At 43.3% G+C, this 18571-nt stretch overlaps 1 protein-coding gene across 2 annotated transcripts in view; it reads left to right on the forward strand.

The window, feature by feature from the left end:
- Aig1 (androgen induced 1) overlaps positions 1-18571 on the forward strand; it is a 223148-nt gene that overhangs the window by 132488 nt on the left and 72089 nt on the right. The window lies entirely within an intron of this gene.

The following is an 18571-nucleotide window of genomic DNA, read 5'->3' on the forward strand; positions in this document are numbered from 1 at the left end:
CCAGTGGTATTTGATTTTACCCTAGAATTGTAGGCTATCTAGTCTCAGGTTCTTGGTCACCCAACTTGTGTTGGGTATGGGTTCCATGTTGTGCAGCGGGTCTTCAGCCAAATCAGATAGTTAGTTACTCTCACAAATTTGGTGCCACCATTTCCCCAGCATATGTTGCAGGCAGGACGCCATTCTTGACCAAATGATTTGAGGCTGTGTTGGTGTTTATGGCCTTCCTTTGGTAGTGAGCGGAGTATCTATCTGTACCAAAGAGGATAGAAAGTAGGGAAGAAGGCTCTGTGTAGGCACCAGCTCAACTTCTCCTTGTTTAATGAGTTGTGTAGGTGTTGAGTTAGCAATGGATCCTTGCCATCAGTTTGTGGAGAGCAACCTACAGTCTTGATGACAGTCTGGGTTGTTTGGGATTTTCATGTGACTCCTTTAGCTAACAACTCAATTAGATGGAACTCAATCATGGTACGGAGAGCTTCATTTGGTGATAAAAGGTGACCTGAGTCTTTTCTATCATTTGGGGATTGGGGTGTGTGTGTGTGTGTGTGTGTGTGTGTGTGTGTGTGTGTGTGTGTGTGTGTGTGTGCATTCTCTCTCTCTTCATATATATATATATATATATGTGTGTGTGTGTGTGTCTTATATAATTTGATTTATATTATACAGATGATATTGCATATTATATGTATATATTTTCTGAAGCTTCTCTACTATCCATCAAATAGTCTGTAGTAACAAATGTAATGATATTGATGACATAGTTGCTGGAACTTCATAAGGATAGTTCCTTAACACAGCTGATGTTTCTAACAAATGCCACAGTCGCTTCTCTTCTTGTGTTATGAAATTATAAAATCACAGATTTCAGCACAAATCCTGACGGTTCTCCTTCCCTCTGAACTAATGGTGAACTGAACTGTCTAACGTTGCTATTGGTGATAAAGGAGTGCTTCTTTTGATTTTTGATCTTTAGGGTTGTTTGTCTGATTATCTATAGTGTTTTATTTTGTCAATCCTTAATCCAGCTAGATTTGGTTACATTTCCAATCCATGCCTCTCTAATCTCAGCACTCATTCTCAGGAGGCCAAGGCAGGAGGTTATACCAAGTTCCAGATCAGCCTGAGATACTTAGTCAGATCCTGTCTCAAAAACAAAAGAAAATCTAAAATCTAACACAAACATTTAAAAAATATATTTAAAAGAATTTGAAAAATCTAAACCAGCCAAATTACAGTCAAGCCCCACATTTCATATAAGTAAGTTCTTTGAGCAAGTTGCCAAAGAAATATGTAAGTGCTAGTCTTCATTCCTACTCTTCCTTTTGAGGCTCCGTAACTATGTCTGGTGCCCTGTCTACAGCCCGTGCTCTCGGTTTCTAATTTCAGGACTCCCACAGAGTTCACTGCTCAGATGCAGACAGCACACATTCGCGCTGGCTCTCAGCTTATGGAAAAATCACTCAGCTTTCTGTAGATTTTCCTTTAGGAACATTGGCCTGGTGTTTCAAGATGCTCTGTCATCAATGAACAGTTAAAACCGAACTGAAAATATTCAATAATAATAATAATAATAATAATAATAATAATAATAATAATAATAATAATACCACAGCCTCTGCACCTGATCCTATGCTAGGCACAACATAAATATCATCTTTGAAAGGCTCAAAAAATTATTTGAAGAAGACTGGCTCTGGACGTATTTTAGAAACACTATTTCAACACAGGACTTTCCCAGGTCCCTGTATGGAATCTGTAGTGCCGTGTGCAAATGAAGCACCTTAGAATCCCGTTCAGCCCTTTCAAGGCTCAACTGTGTCTACTAATGAGAACAGACTTGGTTGGCAGCTTCTGTTCCACATCCATGCCCAAATTTGGCCATTTTCGTTTGACCACTTCTTGACTGCGGCACTGTGAAGCAAACAGGGAGAAGGGATGGCGAGAGCTCGTTTCCTTCACTATCGCATATCCTGGTTATGACTTCATTCTTTCATTTCATCTTCTGTTTAGTGAGTAGTTGTTGTGTGTGTCAGCTTGGGAACCTGCAAATACCAATTTGCTTAATCCCCAGTATAACCCTAGGCAATGCCTAGTGTGCTCCTTATTCTATACGGATGGATAGGCAGACGCTCATGGAAACTAATATGTCTGCCTGTCTATTCATATATCCACACATCTCCATAGGTAGGTTTTGCTCCACTCCACATAAAGAAGAAACTCAGAAGTAGACCTTAGAAGAGTGAGTAGTAGTAGCAGCTGAGTGGGGAGCATTTAGCTTCAGTTCATGTACTAGTCTCCCCTCCCCCACCTTGCCAGCATACACCCAAAAATCAAGTTTAAGGGTGAAAAATTCCATTTGGCTTATCATTTCTGAGATCTGTGGTTTTTGTCACCTGGTTACGTTACGTTGAGCCTGAGATGAGACCAAACCTCATAGCTCACTCATATTGGAGTGCAGCCGCTCACCTCAGCTTGGTCAGGAGTGGGAGGATGGACAGAGACCAGGTGCGTAGTTCCAAGTCTCCTGGCACCTTTCAGGCCAGATCCACTCCCTAAGGTCTGAATCATCTACCAGAACAGCGCCAGCATCTGGGTACCAAGCCTTCAGTGCATCGGCTGCAGGGAGAACTTTCTATCCAAACCCTAACCGTTCAAGAAAAACAAGGGTGCTGGGATGAGAAAGAAGCACAAGAAAATCCCAGTCTCTGGTAAGAGAAGACAAATGGCAATTGTGGGACACAATACCAAGCAAACAAACAAACAAAAAAAAAATAGAAACAGAGGGAACCAAAATTATATACTATATCCCACTCATATTCCAGGACATGAAAAGTACGTCTATAGTAATAACAATAAAGAAGCTATGCTTTTGAATCTGAATTTGAATTACCATTTGTGTAGATAGTGTCTATTCCCCCTAACTGTGTAGAGAAAGCAGTCTTATCCTCGTTTCTGTTAATAATGAAAGAGTTAGGAGACTTTCAATGGAGTAAAATAACTTGTTCATATTCTCATAGCCAGTGATTAGCAGAGCCAGATTTTATATCCAGCTCTGCCTTCCTCCAAGCCGTGCATCAATTTTTACCAACCTACACTTTTAGACTTGAGGCGCAAGTTCTGAAGTAGGGGTGGCTTAGGGCCCTAAGCCATGTTATGGATCACCCATAGACAAAATTAAACTAGACTTCTATTTCAATAGCATGAATAGAAGAAATCTAATCCTAGCACCTACTAACTGGCTGCAGGACACCTCATTTCATACAAGTGGTAATGTCTGTGTGCCTTTGCAAGAGGTGTATTGGGCTTGTGTCCCTGTTGAGTCTCCTACTTATCCTTTCTTTATCTTACTACCTTGTCTTTTTTGCATCAGGTGGGAACATTTGCAAATGCTAACCTCATGGAAAACAGGGTTCATGTTGTGTCTTGGATGTTCACGGTTTGTCTAAAGCCATTCAATGAGAAGTTAATAACAGCAAATGATTTCAGAATGGGTCATCTGGAATGATACTGTTACAAAGTCAAATGAGGAGGTATCCCCCCCAAAAGAAAACCCTTGCATTCTTGGAATTGGCTAGGTGCTCCCCTATAATTTCATAGTGCATGGAAGTCTAGCCTTATCTTTCTAGAGTGACCTGCGAATTAAAAACAACCAGGTAAAGTATCCCTGAGACTTAATGCAATGCCAGATGATTTCACTTAATGCAAGATGCCTGATCTTAATTTACCTCCTTCTAGCTTCCATATTTATGTGGTCACAGAGAGTGGTACTGTAGATATTATCAATGTATTGCTTGATAAAATATACTGGAAGAAAAAAGGTTCTAGTGATTTCCTTAAGAAGAGAAAGAATTCATACCTGCTACTTGAATGTATAGTTCTAAAGTATTGTTTCATGATCACTGAAGGTAGCATAGGAAAAGAAATCACCTTTGGTATAAGGAATAACTGGGAAGAAGGTTGAATAAAGACTTTTTTCAGGACTGAATTGAAAAAGAACAAACAGCATAAGAATTCGTGATCTGTTTCCAGTCTTGTCTGTTAATTGTAGATGTTCTTTTACTTTAAAGCATAAAGCAAACCCCTTTCATGAAACAGGCATTACTAATGCACAACACTCTAGAAAGGATGCACATATGGCACTCACACCTCAAGTCTTCCCTCCTGCTCCCTACCCAGACATAACTAATCAATCACAGCACTCTTGTCTGCCAAGCTTGGATTTAGGTTGTTTTTCTTTTCTTTTCTTTTTAAATCCTTCCACCTCAGTGCTCCAGGAAGGTCCTCTCCAACCATGACAGGTGGCCCATAAGTTAAATAACTGCCTTTTCTGTTTGGTAATACAAAAAAAAAAAAAGAAAGAAAGAAAGAAAGAAAAAAAAGAATAAAATTCTGTTCCCAAAACAGACCTATCAACAGTTTCTACAATAGTAGGAGGGAAAAGGATGACATTTTTATGTTGGACGACACTGATATACAGATAATGAACTAACACATTATTTCTGAAGGGCAGGGAGAGGATTTCTAAGTAGAAATGAGAATGGATGTGATTGGAAGAATAGGGGACTTAATGTCCTTTTTAGTCATTTGGGTGAAGCACGGGGCATCTAAGTTGCATGGCCTGGGAAGACCTTTCTCAGCCTGGACTTAAGCAGGCCACTGACTAAAGCCGGGGAATAGATTTCAGGTCAACAGTGTGACCTGTTTGATTGCCAAGTAAGATGTTAAGGGTTTTTCTTGTGGAAAAATTAAGTCAGAAGCATGGGACTCCCTTGGCAGCCAAGTGATAGTCCCAAGGGGTCCACATTCACAGCATATTCATGAGTGGCCTTTGATACTGGATGAAGTGCACTGGACAGCTGCATACTTCAATGTCGTCACCTCCGTGGACGTGCACAGCTTGGACAAATAGCAGTAGAAGATACTGAGGAGAGAAGGCTTCTGATTTAACATACCAGGAACAAAATACTGTGGTTGGCAGGGTGCAGAATGGAGGCTTATTCAACGCATGGGTTTCTAGGCAGTCTGGGAAGCAATGGAGACTACACACAGCCCAAGGATCTCGACACCTATGTGCATATTTTATGATATAGCTAATAAGCTAGGAAATTTTTGATAAATTACAGAAATTCAGCTTGAGATTCACAAAATCATAAGTTGTTTATCACTAGAGCCTAGGGCACTTGAACTTAGCATTCACTCCCCAAAGCAAAATCATTATAGTTAAATAAATATACTATGTAGAAATGGGTCCATAACTTTTGCTATCCACTAACTTAGCCACTTCCAGGACAACAGCTTTTCCCCCTTTTTCATTTGTGCAATTGGGCAATCATATCTCCTAAGACAACTTAAATCTGAGATCTGGTCAGCAAAACATTGACCATGACTCAAGTTAACGTCAGAATCTCTGGCATGTATACGGAACTGTTAGCAAAATTCTTTCTCCGCTGTGTCATTTGATGCCCACAACTACCCAGGGTCAGTGGGAAGGTTTTGTTAACTTTATTTGAGTGGTAGGTATTGTCATTATCCACAATCAAGACTTAAAATGAAGAAAAAAATCTATAAAACAGCAAGAAAGGAAAAATGGCTGTTATCTCCAGCGGTTATTCAGAAAACAATGAAAATGAAGTATATCAACCTTTTCTCATCTCATACCATATAAATCACAAAGACGGGTCATGTGGGAATAAGGAGAGTCATCTTTGGTCTCTACAAGGTGAGCACCTCCAAGACGAACCAAGTGCCCCATCCTGCCCGGGCAACATGAAGTTTGAGAGACTATCCCAGTTCGAAATGTTGTGGTGAACATAGTACATTTTCATAAGGAAAAATTTATTGGTGAAAGAATGGGGGAGAAACTAATGTGTAAGAAATGGGATCGAGTTGAAGGGTGTTGAAATGAATGGGGTGTGGAGGAGGAAGGAAAAGTGAGGTAGTAGCTGCAGTGGGGAGTGGGGGATGAGTGTAGTTAGTGTGGCCAGACCAAAAGAGAAGAATACAGAGACTGACTGTCCTGTCTTTTTCACACCACACTTTAATACAAGGACCAGCAAGATGTCTTAAAATGCACAGGTACAGATTGTGTAAGGTACAGATAGAATTAGATATCTAGAGATATCTAGGGTGTGTGTGTGTATGTATGCACGTGTGTGTGTATGCACGTGTGTGTGTGTGTGTGTGTGTGTGTGTGTGTGTGTGTGTGTGTGTGTGTGGGGAAGCTTTTAGCTCAAATAGATTCTCTGTATGCAGCTTTTCATGGTGATTTGAATTTCTCCCCCCTGGGGCTTAACACTAAATTTACTGCTTCTTTCATTTTATTGATACTATAATGGAATTTGATACACTCTAATTCCGAAACTACAATGTTTATTCATTTCATATGTCAGTACAAAATCCAATCAAGAAAAATTACTGCCCCTCTGGAAGCTCCATTTGTACAGAATGATGATTGCTTTGCAAGGAAATAAAGAAGTTTGGGAGGAGGGCATTTTCCTTTACCATGAGCCAATGATGCCGTCCCAATGTGCTGTGCAGCTCTTTATCGATATTTTCCTGCAGGAGATTCAGTTAGAACCTACAAGGAAAAGCTAAGAGCTCCTGCTCTCCTCAGTGGTGTGTGAGCTTACAAGCATCCCATGCACACTTTAAATGTAGTAACACGGTTGATGCAGACCTTCTGCAGGGTGATTTTATGAAGACATATACCAACTAGACGCATAAACTTTCAAGACATAGGGTTGTGTTCAGGTCACAAAGATCAAGGTTCAAGTCCTGACCTCTACTTAACAATCACCTCTTTGTAGAGAAATTGTTGAAGACCTCTGAGTTTCCTTCAGGTTTCTCCTCAAAGTTAGCTAGAAATTAAACCCGATGATTCATTCCACACAGAAACAGGGACACAAAAATTAGTAGTAAATGTTACCACGTGAAGTACATCAACCAATAGATAACCTTTGTCAAGAAACTTAAATGTATCTTACATGTACAAACTCATATAGTCTCAACAACCATATGAAAGAACCACATTTTTTTTCAACAGCCAATTGGAATGAGAGGAGAGTATTCACAAAGGAATCCTCTCAATACCAATCCTTAGTGGAGAATTTCAAATTTCTCCAAATGTACAGACTGGCTGGAAGGTCTTGTTATGTACATGGTGATGGTTTTTTAAGAAGAAAGGCACTGATAAACTCAGCCAGTGGATGAGGCGTGTGGAGCGGAGGCTAGCAGAGTCCAGGGGTGGGGCTTACACTGTCCTTGCTCTATGGAATATTGCCAACTAGGAAGCACACATGAGCTTTGGGGGTCAGGGTTCTGGTGTAACCCAATCATGGACTACAATGTAGCCAACCTTTAGTTTCCAGGTCTTTCTGGAGATAGAACTGATAAGAGCTGTGTTAGCCTTCTAAGCACTAGGACCAAATACTGAGAAATTTTGAAGGTAAGTCTTCATCTTGATTCAGGGTTTCACAGATTTCCACACTGGTGTAGCTTTTGAGCCTGCAGGAAGGCTGCCGAGTGTAGTAGCAAGGATCACTTGGTAAGATGAAATGTTCACCTCACGGAGGAGGCTGTTCCTAAAAGAGGAGGGGAGGCCAGAGTCCCAAGATCTCAGACACGTGCCACCAATGCTCTAACGCCCTCACCAAAAGCCCCACTCCTCAGGAGTTCTGCCACATCCCTCCCTGTAGTGCCTTTAGCAGACACACCTTTTGGTCTTACAAATGATTGCCGTGGCCCAAAGTCCTCATTGTAAGTCACGTTGTGAAGATGTCTGAAAACCTACAGACCGAAGGAAATCAGTTCTATTAGCAGGACATTGGAAGGGCCTGAGAAAAATATCCAAGGGTAATGGCCTCCCTCTCTGAGTAAAGCTGACTTTTCACTCCTAATGTCATTTGCATGAGGTAGGTAGGGATCGATCGATCACGAAATCCTGAGTTAGTGAATTAGAGCCAAGATTTAAACCTAGGCAGTCCTTCTCAGAGACATGTAAACACTACCGTTTGCTGCCTACGGAAGTTCACTGATTCCCCTGAAAGCAAACTCCTGATAAATGGAAGGTCCTGGATTTGAGCCCCAGTGGATCTAATTGAAGGGTTCTTGATCTTTTTGTATCTCTCTGCCGCTCCCCCTTTTCTTGCAAAAGTATGAGGGCATCTCTGAACATTGTTCATAGACTCTCACTGCTTCCTAGGTGAAGTTTCTAGAAGCCCCCTCTGGTAAACTAAGCCTTGAGTTCTAGCATCTATCTCAAAAGTGAACCTATAAGGTTTCCTGGGAGTTCTTAAACCAGTAGGAAGGAACGAGTTTGTGCTAGCCTCGAGAATAACATTATCTGTAGTGCCAACATTTCTTTGGGGTCAGGGGGATAGCAGCAGAACTTGTAAACACAGTTGTGCAAGTTTCAAGCCAGAAGATATTGATGGCCTTGTGCTCGGCCCATTTGAGGATCAAGGAATCAGAGTTAGGATTGGCGTCCATTCCACAGGGCACATCTCGGCTGTGTGCATAAGAGATGCGCTCCCTCACATGGCTTTGAACGCACAGTTGTAACTTGGAGGCTGTCTCCATTACCCTGAGATCTAGGGGGTAATTATAGAAACCAAGCCACAGCTTGTTTCTTTAAAGACAGTCTCTCCGCTCCTTGTCAGGCCCCGGTGGTGTTTTGGAGAGGAGTGGGAGGACATCCACCCTCCCTACCACCCTCAGAGACCAGCTTTTCTAGGTGGCCACTGCAAACACGGAGAGGATCATTGATGAAAATCAAAGGGGCGGGTGCCTCCCACTCGTAGAGCTGCCTTGCCACTTGCAAGGCCAGCTCATCCCTTCAGCGGGAGTGGAGCTCTCTGAGTTAAATAAAGCAAAAAAAAAAAAAAAAAAAAAAATCAGTGTATTTTCCCCTCTCCCCGCTCCTCGCTATATCAGTGAGCTGGAGTCGTTAATCAGATTCTCCCAAAGAAAGTCGTAGGCAACTAGATGTTTTTTAAAGTACCATAGGATATTCAGAAGCATGGAAACTATCTCAAGGACAGTGGATGTGAAACGATGCCACCATCTAAAAAAAATAAAAATTTGAACATGTCAGACGGTAGGAGGCCACACTATTCTTTATTACCAGTTCCCAAGTTGTCAGGCAGTTCCCTTCTTTAAGGGGAAATGGAGCAGCCAACCGCCACTTAGGTTTAATTTGGGTTTGTAAGAGGGGCTCCTCTGTTACTTAAAAAGGAAAGAACATGTAATTAAATCATGTGAACATGTTAAAAATTACAGTAAGTGCACCACAAAGTAATTTGAGTTTTTATCGACCCCTGTTACAGTTTTTACGGTGTTTTCACACTGGGCGTTAATGGCCATGACCGCAAAGTACCCCAAAGTTTCCTCCGAGTGGTCTTGTTCTTTGGTTACTGTATCTCAGCTTCTGAGAGGATGAAAAGGTGGCTGGAAGCTGTGTCCTCAATCTATTGTCACAGCGGCATCATCAGTGAGTGTTTGTGGACACCAGTGAAAGGTGTACACGTCTCGTGGGTTGTGAGAAAGGAATAAGCATAGGTTATAATGTTATAGACACAGCAAGTGGGAGAGCATGAAATACCACACGACCCGCTGGTCAGCTCCACAGCCAGGCTCACACACAAGTGAATCGATGACGGCTAAGGCCAGCACTGAACCCGACCCAGCCGCTTGTAGTTCCGAGCTCAGCCCTTTGTTCCCTGTTCTCCTTGTGTCACGCCTGGTTTCGGTGCTGTTGTTGACACTTCTCCAAGGTGTAGCTTCCAGAGCTATTCCTGTCTCGTCGAAGACTGCGGATTGCTGCCATCTTCCGTCTCCCGCCGCAGCTCCACCGTTTGTTAATGCTCTTTGGATGCCACCTGTTTTAAGTCTCTAAAAGCAAGGATGTAATTGAGGTCCGCAGGCATGGTCTGTAGGATGCCCGCCGGTCAATGTATGTACAGTAAGCAGGTTTCCACAGAGCACGGCCTGAGTGCCAGAGGCTGGCTTGGATCAGGTACTGCTTTTGCCTCCATCTGGTGCTGATCAAGAAAACGGGATTAAAGATATACTTCCAGGAAAGCCATGCATCAGAAATCTAGAAACAAACAATAAAAACAAGCAAAACCTATGTACTTGGTGAGTACCAAGGAGCTTCTCGGAAGGCCTGGTACCACGTGATCCTAAGGATTGGGAGATCTGAGGAAAGACCTGCAAAGTCCCCCACAAGCCCGTGCAATTTAATGAGACCCTGTCCCGAAATAAAAAGTAATAAGGACTTTCAAAGGGCTGGGAAATACAGCTCGGTGATGGAGCATGTGCCTGGCTTGTACAACCCTAGGTCCAATGATCAGAAACAAATGTGAGTGGGTAATCTTGAATAGCGAGTGTGGGGATACAAGGGGAGAGAAAGACAGAGTAGGAGTGGGAGAAGCAGAAGGAGAGAGAGAGGAAGTGGAGGGGGGAAGGGAGAGAGAGAGAGAGAGAGAGAGAGAGAGAGAGAGAGAGAGAGAGAGAGAGAAGGAAGGAAAGGAAGGAAGGAAGGAAGGAAGGAAGAAAGAGGGAAGGTGTAGGGAATGCGAAGAACTAAGGGGAAAAGAATGGAGAATAGTGAGAACTACTGGGACTGTGAAGGGGGAGGGGCACTCAACCAGTGGCAGTGCCATCTGAGCCCCAGCCAAGTCCTCTGTCCTACTCAGTACGCTGTGAACCCTGTGCATACATCCCGGCTTCCCCACTGCCTTTCTCCACAGTCGTTGTCACTGGGGTCTTCATAGCCTTTCATTCCTCCCTTTAGTCCTTGAGAGAATCATGTGTTCTCTTCTGGTTTCAATGTTTTTACATCAAGTACTCTGATTTGGGCATGAGATAAGGAAAATGAGAATCAGGATATTGTAATCTCAAGACATCCTATCAGTGGTTTACAGTGAAACAAACTTTTTTTTTTAAAGCATCCATACATGTTAATTTACAGAATCTAGAATGTGGCAAAAGATAGAATTAAGTTGAAGATTCTTCATGGAGTTTATCCTAGACAGCTTTAGATGAGGGAGCCATCACAGGGTCTGTTGATGGGAAAGCCGATACATGCAAAAGAGTTGGGGTCCAAGGACCACAGTGGCAGAGTTGGGGTCCATGCACCACAGTGGTAGAGTTGGAGTCCATGCACCACAGTGCAAGATAGAGTTGCAGTACACGCTAACATTGCCAGCATCATCCAGAGTCCAGAATAAACAAGCTTAGATTCTCCCCATCGAGAGCTGGGGCGATAGTGCCCCTGCAGTACTGTGATGATGAGAAATACAGTGAAACGCCTTCCCTTCGTTTTAACCTCCTCTACTTTGGTCATCTCTATAGCAGCCTGTCCCTACTCATCAGTTCATCCAGCACCTACTGAGTGGTTTACACACACACACACACACACACACACACACACACGGTTTATAAGGCTCACGGTTCTGAGGTCTGGGACATCCAAGAGCATAGTGCCACTACTCGGCTAGGTCTAGGTGCTGCATCTCGGCATGGAGGAAACCAAGGGAGCACTGTAGAAGACAGCGTCCAAACTCATTCCTTACGAAACACTCCAGGAATAACTCACTCGCCTCAGAGATAACAGCGTGAAACCATTTTGGATGTACGGCAGAGTGTATGACCTGATCGCTCCCTAAAAGCCCCATTTCTTGAAATTGTTACAATGGCAGTTGTATTTCTGCATTCAGGCCACAGCTCAGCCTTAGGAAACTAACACAGGCATCGGTCTGTATTGGCTTTAGGAAGCAACAGGCTTCATGATGGTGTTTTTATTCCTGTGCACCGTATTCATCTTTCATTACCTTCTCCTGTCTTTCCTGACTAACACTCTCTTCCTAACACTATCTTTTCCTGGTCTTAGCACCCATCTGTAAGACAGGTTTTGCCACAGATACACAAAATACGATGCTACCCCAACTACTTTCCCAGCTTCTATTTACGCTAGCATTGTTCTTCGTGAATATGTTTTCCAAACTACAAGGTGCGGTCCTGGGCCACCTTCTCTGATAAATGAGTCTTCAATATTGTCCCATATTGACGTTAACGACTGTGTCACTGCTGCCAATAACTCACAGTTGCTCCATAGGATGCAGATGCACAGAGTGTTCCCTGATGCAATAAGCACGTAGACGTGGGCTCGGGTCGACCAACAATGTATGGGTATTCTATGGAGACCTCAGTATTTAGAGTAAAAACATCTGAATATTTCAACAGACAGGGTCATTATGAAAGCAGTTAGACTATAGAAGTCAAGGAATCACTTCTAACTCTTTTTAAATTCTTTTTTTTCCTCTATCTTTATTAACTTGGGATTTCTTATTTACATTTCGATTGTTATTCCCTTTCCCGATTCCCGGGCCAACATCCCCTACCCCCTCCCCCTCCCCTTCTCTATGGGTGTTCCCCTCCCCATCCTCCCCCCATTACCACTCTCCTCCCAACAATCACATTCACTGGGGGTTCAGCCTTGGCAGGACCAAGGGCTTCCCCTTCCACTGGTGCTCTTACTAGGCTATTCATTGCTACCTATGAGGTTGGAGCCCAGGGTCAGTCCATGTATAGTTTTTGGGTAGTGGCTTAGTCCTGGAAGCTCTGGTTGGTTGGCATTGTTGTTCATATGGGGTCTCGAGCCCCTTCAAGCTCTTCCAGTTCTTTCTCTGATTCCTTCAACGGGGGTCCTGTTCTCAGTTCAGTGGTTTAATGATGGCATTCGCCTCTGTATTTGCCATATTCTGGCTGTGTCTCTCAGGAGAGATCTACATCCGGTTCCTGTCGGCCTGCGCTTCTTTGCTTCATCCATCTTATCTAGTTTGGTGGCTTTTTAAATTCTTAAAACTAAATAAGACGTCTACTCCAACAACACAGATTCCGTATCCGGAGGATCCTGCTCTTCTGTTTGTATCCAATCTCATGAGTTCTAATAACAGTTCTTCCCGCTGCTCAGGGTACAAGTCTTGCCCTGTTAGGCCTACAGCAGAAACTCTTTTAAATTTCCACGCCCCTCAAAGACACACCCTTTCCAGTTCTGAAGTCTTCTTATGCTCCCTAACCGGTGGCGAGCGCTTTGAACTCAGCTCCCACTGCTTCTCTTCAAAGGCTGGTCCCCTTCTGTTCAGGGAGAAAATATGTCTTGAAGCTTACAGGTGCCTACTTCACCGGACTGTGCCAGCCCATGACGCAGTAAACGGAAGAAGAATTGTGGTTCTTACTATCGAGGGAACTGAGGAAAAATAGAGAGAACTGAAGCCATTTCAAGGATGTGGCTTAGAGACGAGGGTCTTAAACCCACTGAAAGTAACATCTAGAATTGTCCATACATAATGGAACTTTTGGAGTAAGTTGGCTTCCCCAGGGGATCATGGGAAATGTAAAACAAGCCATTTAAATTGAAATTTTCCTGAGGGATGTGATGAAATCAACCCCTGGACGTCCATCCGGTGGGTGTGGTTAGATGTCTCTAAGGACAACATGGGGAACAACTCTGGTGTCCTTTTCTTTCTCCTCCTCCTCCTCCTTTTATTCCTTCTATTGTTGTTGTTGTTCAGTGTTGACTCTGGGCTGTCCAGTTGATCCTGTTATTCTGTTGTTCAGTTTGAGTTGCATGGGTGGTTGGGTGGGCAGATGTCATAGCTATAGTGAAGAATTTCTTGGTCTGCCTTCTAGGAAAGCCATTGGTAGAGTGGCATTGCCTTATTGAAGCACTGGAAAGGAGGCTCTTCTTGTACTAATCGCAGTGCTATTCCCATCTAACGTATGCATGAAGACAGGTAGCTGGGAAATGGGTATCATTAAAAGCTAGGGCATTTTCATGAAGAAATTCAATATGAACACTACCTTAAATATCACTCCCATCTTCTTATCAGCCATAGCACCCCAAACGCACCCTGTCATATTTGATCTCGGAAGCTAAGCAGGCTCTGGTTGGGCTAAAGCTACTCTCACTGCTGCCTTGTGTCTCTTCAATGCTGCACTTCAGTTGGGTCCGTCTGTATGCGTTATCTTCGAAGCCGTTGTTTTATTGTACACTGGGACTACTGGCTGACACCTCAAATCCAAACAATGGATCTTTATTTGCCATCAATAAATTCAATTTTGATAGATTTAGCCATTTCTCTTGCACAGCGATTTTTCAATTTCTGCCTGAGTTATTGAGCTCTTAATCCAAACAAAATCTTCTGCAGATGCCAAGCAAATAAAAACGGAACAGTTACAGCGGAATGGGGGGGGGATCCTCTAAGATGAACTACCAACATAAAATCCCTCATTTCATCTGCAGTTTGTGGCAGACTCTTGCCCGGTGTGTTTGCCACTTTGCATATGCTAAAATATCAGAAGGGAGAAATTACGTGTTCTTTTAAACAACAAAAGTATCTGGAACCTATCTGCTTCCTTTTACCACAGACTCTTATAAAAGTGTCAAGCACAGATAGAAACATTAAGATTATTCTTCCCTTTCTCTCTTTAGGACAGCGAGAGGATGGGACTGTGAATCTTAAAATCTTACGATTACCTCTGGTTACACCTTAAACTGTGGTCTTATTTTCACCAAAAGCACTTCCAGGGTCAAAACCTATGCATTTAAGATGTATGATTTGCTCATAATTGGCTTCTTTTTAAAAGAATCGTGTCAAAGGCCCTTGTCATTTTGTGTTTGTTTTGTTTTCATGACAAGACCCCATGTAGCCCAGGCTGACCTCAAATTTGAAAGTAGCCAAGAAAGACCTGAAATTCCTGATCCCTCTGTGTCTGGATGTCTGAGGTTATAGAGAGGCCCCAGCAGGCGTGCTTTCTGCAGTGCTGGAGGTCAGCATTCTAAAATCAAATAGTTCGGGATAGAGTGTTTTCCAGAGTCCTTTTATTTGATTATTTTTAAAGATGCATCTTTTTTTTATGTTTGCCTACGTGCATGTGTGTGTACTGTGTGCGTATCTGATGTTTTCACATATGGAAGAGGTTGGTCGTGAGCAACCATGCGGGTGGCGGGAACCAAACCTAGGTCCTCTGCAAAAGCAGCCAGTCCCCCTGACCACTCACCGAGCCGCTTTCCCAGCCCTAGACCTGCTTTTTAACTCCCCCTTTCGGGTGAAGCCTGCAGTATTGTTTCGTTTCCCCTCAGCATTTCTAGCACCGAAGGCCCAGCAAGGAAACAAAGGGGCCGGCCGTGCTTTCTGCATTTGCTCTGATTCTTGAAGGATCTTTTAAACCGGGTTTTTAATATGCTGCTGTAACTACCCACACTCGGACCTCTGTGTCCGGAGACATCGTTGAGGTTCTCAGTACAATAGTGTCATGAGGACACGGAACTATAAGCCAGGGCTCCTCTACACACCTACACACACACAGAGAGAGAGAGGGGGGGGGTGCTTTTAAGCCCTGTCAACTGGAATAAACCTTGATAACCCCTCCATGTGTTCTAATTCTCACCTGCACCTAGGGGTGTCTGCAAAGGGGGATGATTTTAAAAGTGCGTGCTTTAATGAGCAGCTGAGGTCCTAAATATTCATTGCTTCATACCTCAATATTCATCACTGCAACATTAAGTGCTGTGTGTGGTGGTTCTGCCTTTTATAAATGGAATTTTTTAAAGGAAAGAAGAAGGGGAGAAGGGGGAAGAAGCTAATAATAATTGACTACTTGATATTAATCAAGACATGGATTTATGTACTTTAATCCTCATAGCCACCCAACAAGGATGATATTATTATTCCCGCAGGGACGATATCACTATCCCATGTGGCAGATAAAGAAACAAAAAGAAAAAGAAAAAAAAAAAAAGAAAAATTATGTTGATGTCCAGGGACCTCTAACTTGACCTTGGAGGTTGGTAGTATTTAAATCTAATTTTTCCCAAAGACAAAAACCAGGCATTCCCCCATGAGCTTGAAGCATTAATTAATCTCAGCATAAGTGTTAGAGAATGGGGGCTCTAAGTTTCTCCTTCAGGAGAGACAGGTCTCCGGGCTCATGAGACAGCTCTTTAGGGAGAGGAGTGGGTGTAGCTAGAGAGATTCACAGAGTCCAGTCAGGCTGTTCATTCCTTGAAAGCAACTACCAGCATTTGAGAATGAGATCATCAATAGAACTGTGTTTACTCAGGCAGAATTCAAGAGACACCACACTCCCGTTGCTCTTATGCTCTTACCTTGTATTTTCTTTCATCCACGGTCTTTTGGAAAACTCACTAAAACGTCTTTATATAGATATATCTTCTCTTCAGTGCTTCTCATTCAGCAGCTCCTGATCACTAGCACGGGTCTTTCATGGTCTTAGATGGCAGCGAAAATCCATGCTTAAAGTATGGAGAAAGAGAGAGAGAGAGAGAGAGAGAGAGAGAGAGAGAGAGAGAGAGAGAGGAGAGAGAGAGAGAGAACCTAGAATGGATCTGAGGCAGGGTCACTCAAATTCGTAAGAGAAATCTCAAGTTGACAGGAATACACGGTGCATAGCTGAACAGTCTCAAGGTCTAGACATAAGAGTTAGGGGTGGTGTAGGCTAACAAGAGCTGCTGCGTTTACGCCTTCCAACAAGGTCTTGGACCTCCGTTTGAATAGGGCTTCAAGAGATGCGTCCATCCCCATTTTGCCTTTGTAGCAGTGTTGAGCACCACGGACGATTATATCTCTTTGTTCCCTCCATGCATGCGCTTGGTACCACACTCTCTCTCTCTTCTCATCTCCGTGGCCCCTTTCTTTACTGAATCACTACTGCAAGGTGGCCTTTGGCCACCTGGGCATTAGCCTGCAGTTTCTTAAGGTTCAAGGTTAGATGTTCGGTTCTGTTCCTTGTCTTACTTGCTGTGCTTAGAATTGCACCCAAATTCTTTTACATGCTATCAGGCCCTCCACCGCTAAGCTACAGTCCCAATCTACCTTTACTGTCTGGGGTTTGGTTTTGTGGGGATGTTTTTTGTTTTGTTTGTTTGTTTTTAGCTTTATTGGTTCCCACATGTGTGGCTTCCCCATCGTAGGGACCCTTGGACAGGCCACTGGATTCTTGGAACTGGCGTTACATGTGGTTCTGAACTGCCTGACATAGGTTCTGGGAACTCACATGTGGTCCTCTGGAAGAGCAGCAAGCATTCTTAGCCTCTGAGCCATCTCCTCATTCCCTGATCTCTTGAGTCTTAATAAAAATCTTTCTCCAAATCATATCCATACCAACAGCTTCATTTTTCTTTCTTGAGGAATCTGTCCCATGCTCTAGACCTCCCATAAATCAGATCACAAACGTCCATCATTGTAACATGCTCATAACCCAAATTAGCATATCCCCCAAAGTGTTGTTCTACATGCGGTTTCTTCCCTTGTGTAGGATTACAGACCAGCAACCCAAAGGGACATCAGGAATGGCTCCTTGAGGAATGACTTGAGCAGTCGCTTAGACAGTGAAGCAGAGGGCAAAAGACCCGATCATGAATTTAGGTTTGGACCTAACTTTATTTAAGCTAGTAGAAGGCGTCAGAACCATAGAATTTGAAAATCGTGATTTGGAGGCCAAATGAACGTTACAGTAAGTTTCAGGTTAAAGTCGTCTTGCAGAGATGGTAAGGGTCTTCTACTTCCTTTGACAAACATGCTCCATCTCACTGCCCTACATCACTCCAGTGCATATAGTTATGATGTGTGTGTGTATTGGATAGTTGGAGACAAGATCAGTCAGTGAAGGGATTTTCAGCTAAGCATAAAGACCTGAATTCAGATCCTGAGCTCAGATGGTAAAAGTGGGGTGAGGTACTATATGGCTGTTACCCCTGTGCTTTAGAGTCAGTGACCTCCAAGTCCAGTGAGAGACCCTGTCTTAAAAAAATAAAGGAGCAAGCCGTTAATGAGGACACCCATGTGTGCACATGCACATGAACATGTATGCGCACATGCATCACATACACAAATAAATACATTATTTTTTTAAATACTTGATATTTTTCCTTTGGCTTTCTTTTGGGAAGCCGTTAAGCTTAATCTACTCATCTGTTCGTTCCATCTATACTTACGTGGGACCATGTGGGCCAGTTCCACCTAGTCTGTATCAGAGCACTGGAAAATCAACCTTTGGAGTGCTATGATCACGAGGAAGAATCCAGCAACCACTAGCTGAAGCAGTAAAATGATCGTAAGAAACATTCTGTGCTTACTCCCTGCCAGTCCTTCTCAGGAATGTCTAGTATGTACGATCTAATGTCCTGCCACACAGAACTGGGAGATCCTTACTCAATGTCTTAGTTAAGGTTTCTGTTGCCATGATGAAGGACCATGACCAAAAACAACTTAGGGAGGAAAGGGTTTATCTGGCTTACACTTCTATATGTGTTTTCATCAGCAAAATAAGTCAGAGCAGGAGGAACTCAGGCAGGGCAGGAACCCGGAGGCAGGAGCCGATGCAGATTCATGGAGGAGTCCTGCTTATTGGCTTGCTCCCTGTGATTTACTCAGCCTGCTTCCTTACAGGACAACTAGCCTAGTCTGAGGAGGCCCCGTCCACAATGGGGTGGGCCCTCTTCACCAATCACTCATTAAGAAAATGTCTTGTCTACAGACCGATC

Source organism: Rattus rattus, chromosome 2 (genome assembly GCF_011064425.1).
Source record: "Rattus rattus isolate New Zealand chromosome 2, Rrattus_CSIRO_v1, whole genome shotgun sequence".
In the NCBI taxonomy this organism is placed as follows: domain Eukaryota; kingdom Metazoa; phylum Chordata; class Mammalia; order Rodentia; family Muridae; genus Rattus; species Rattus rattus.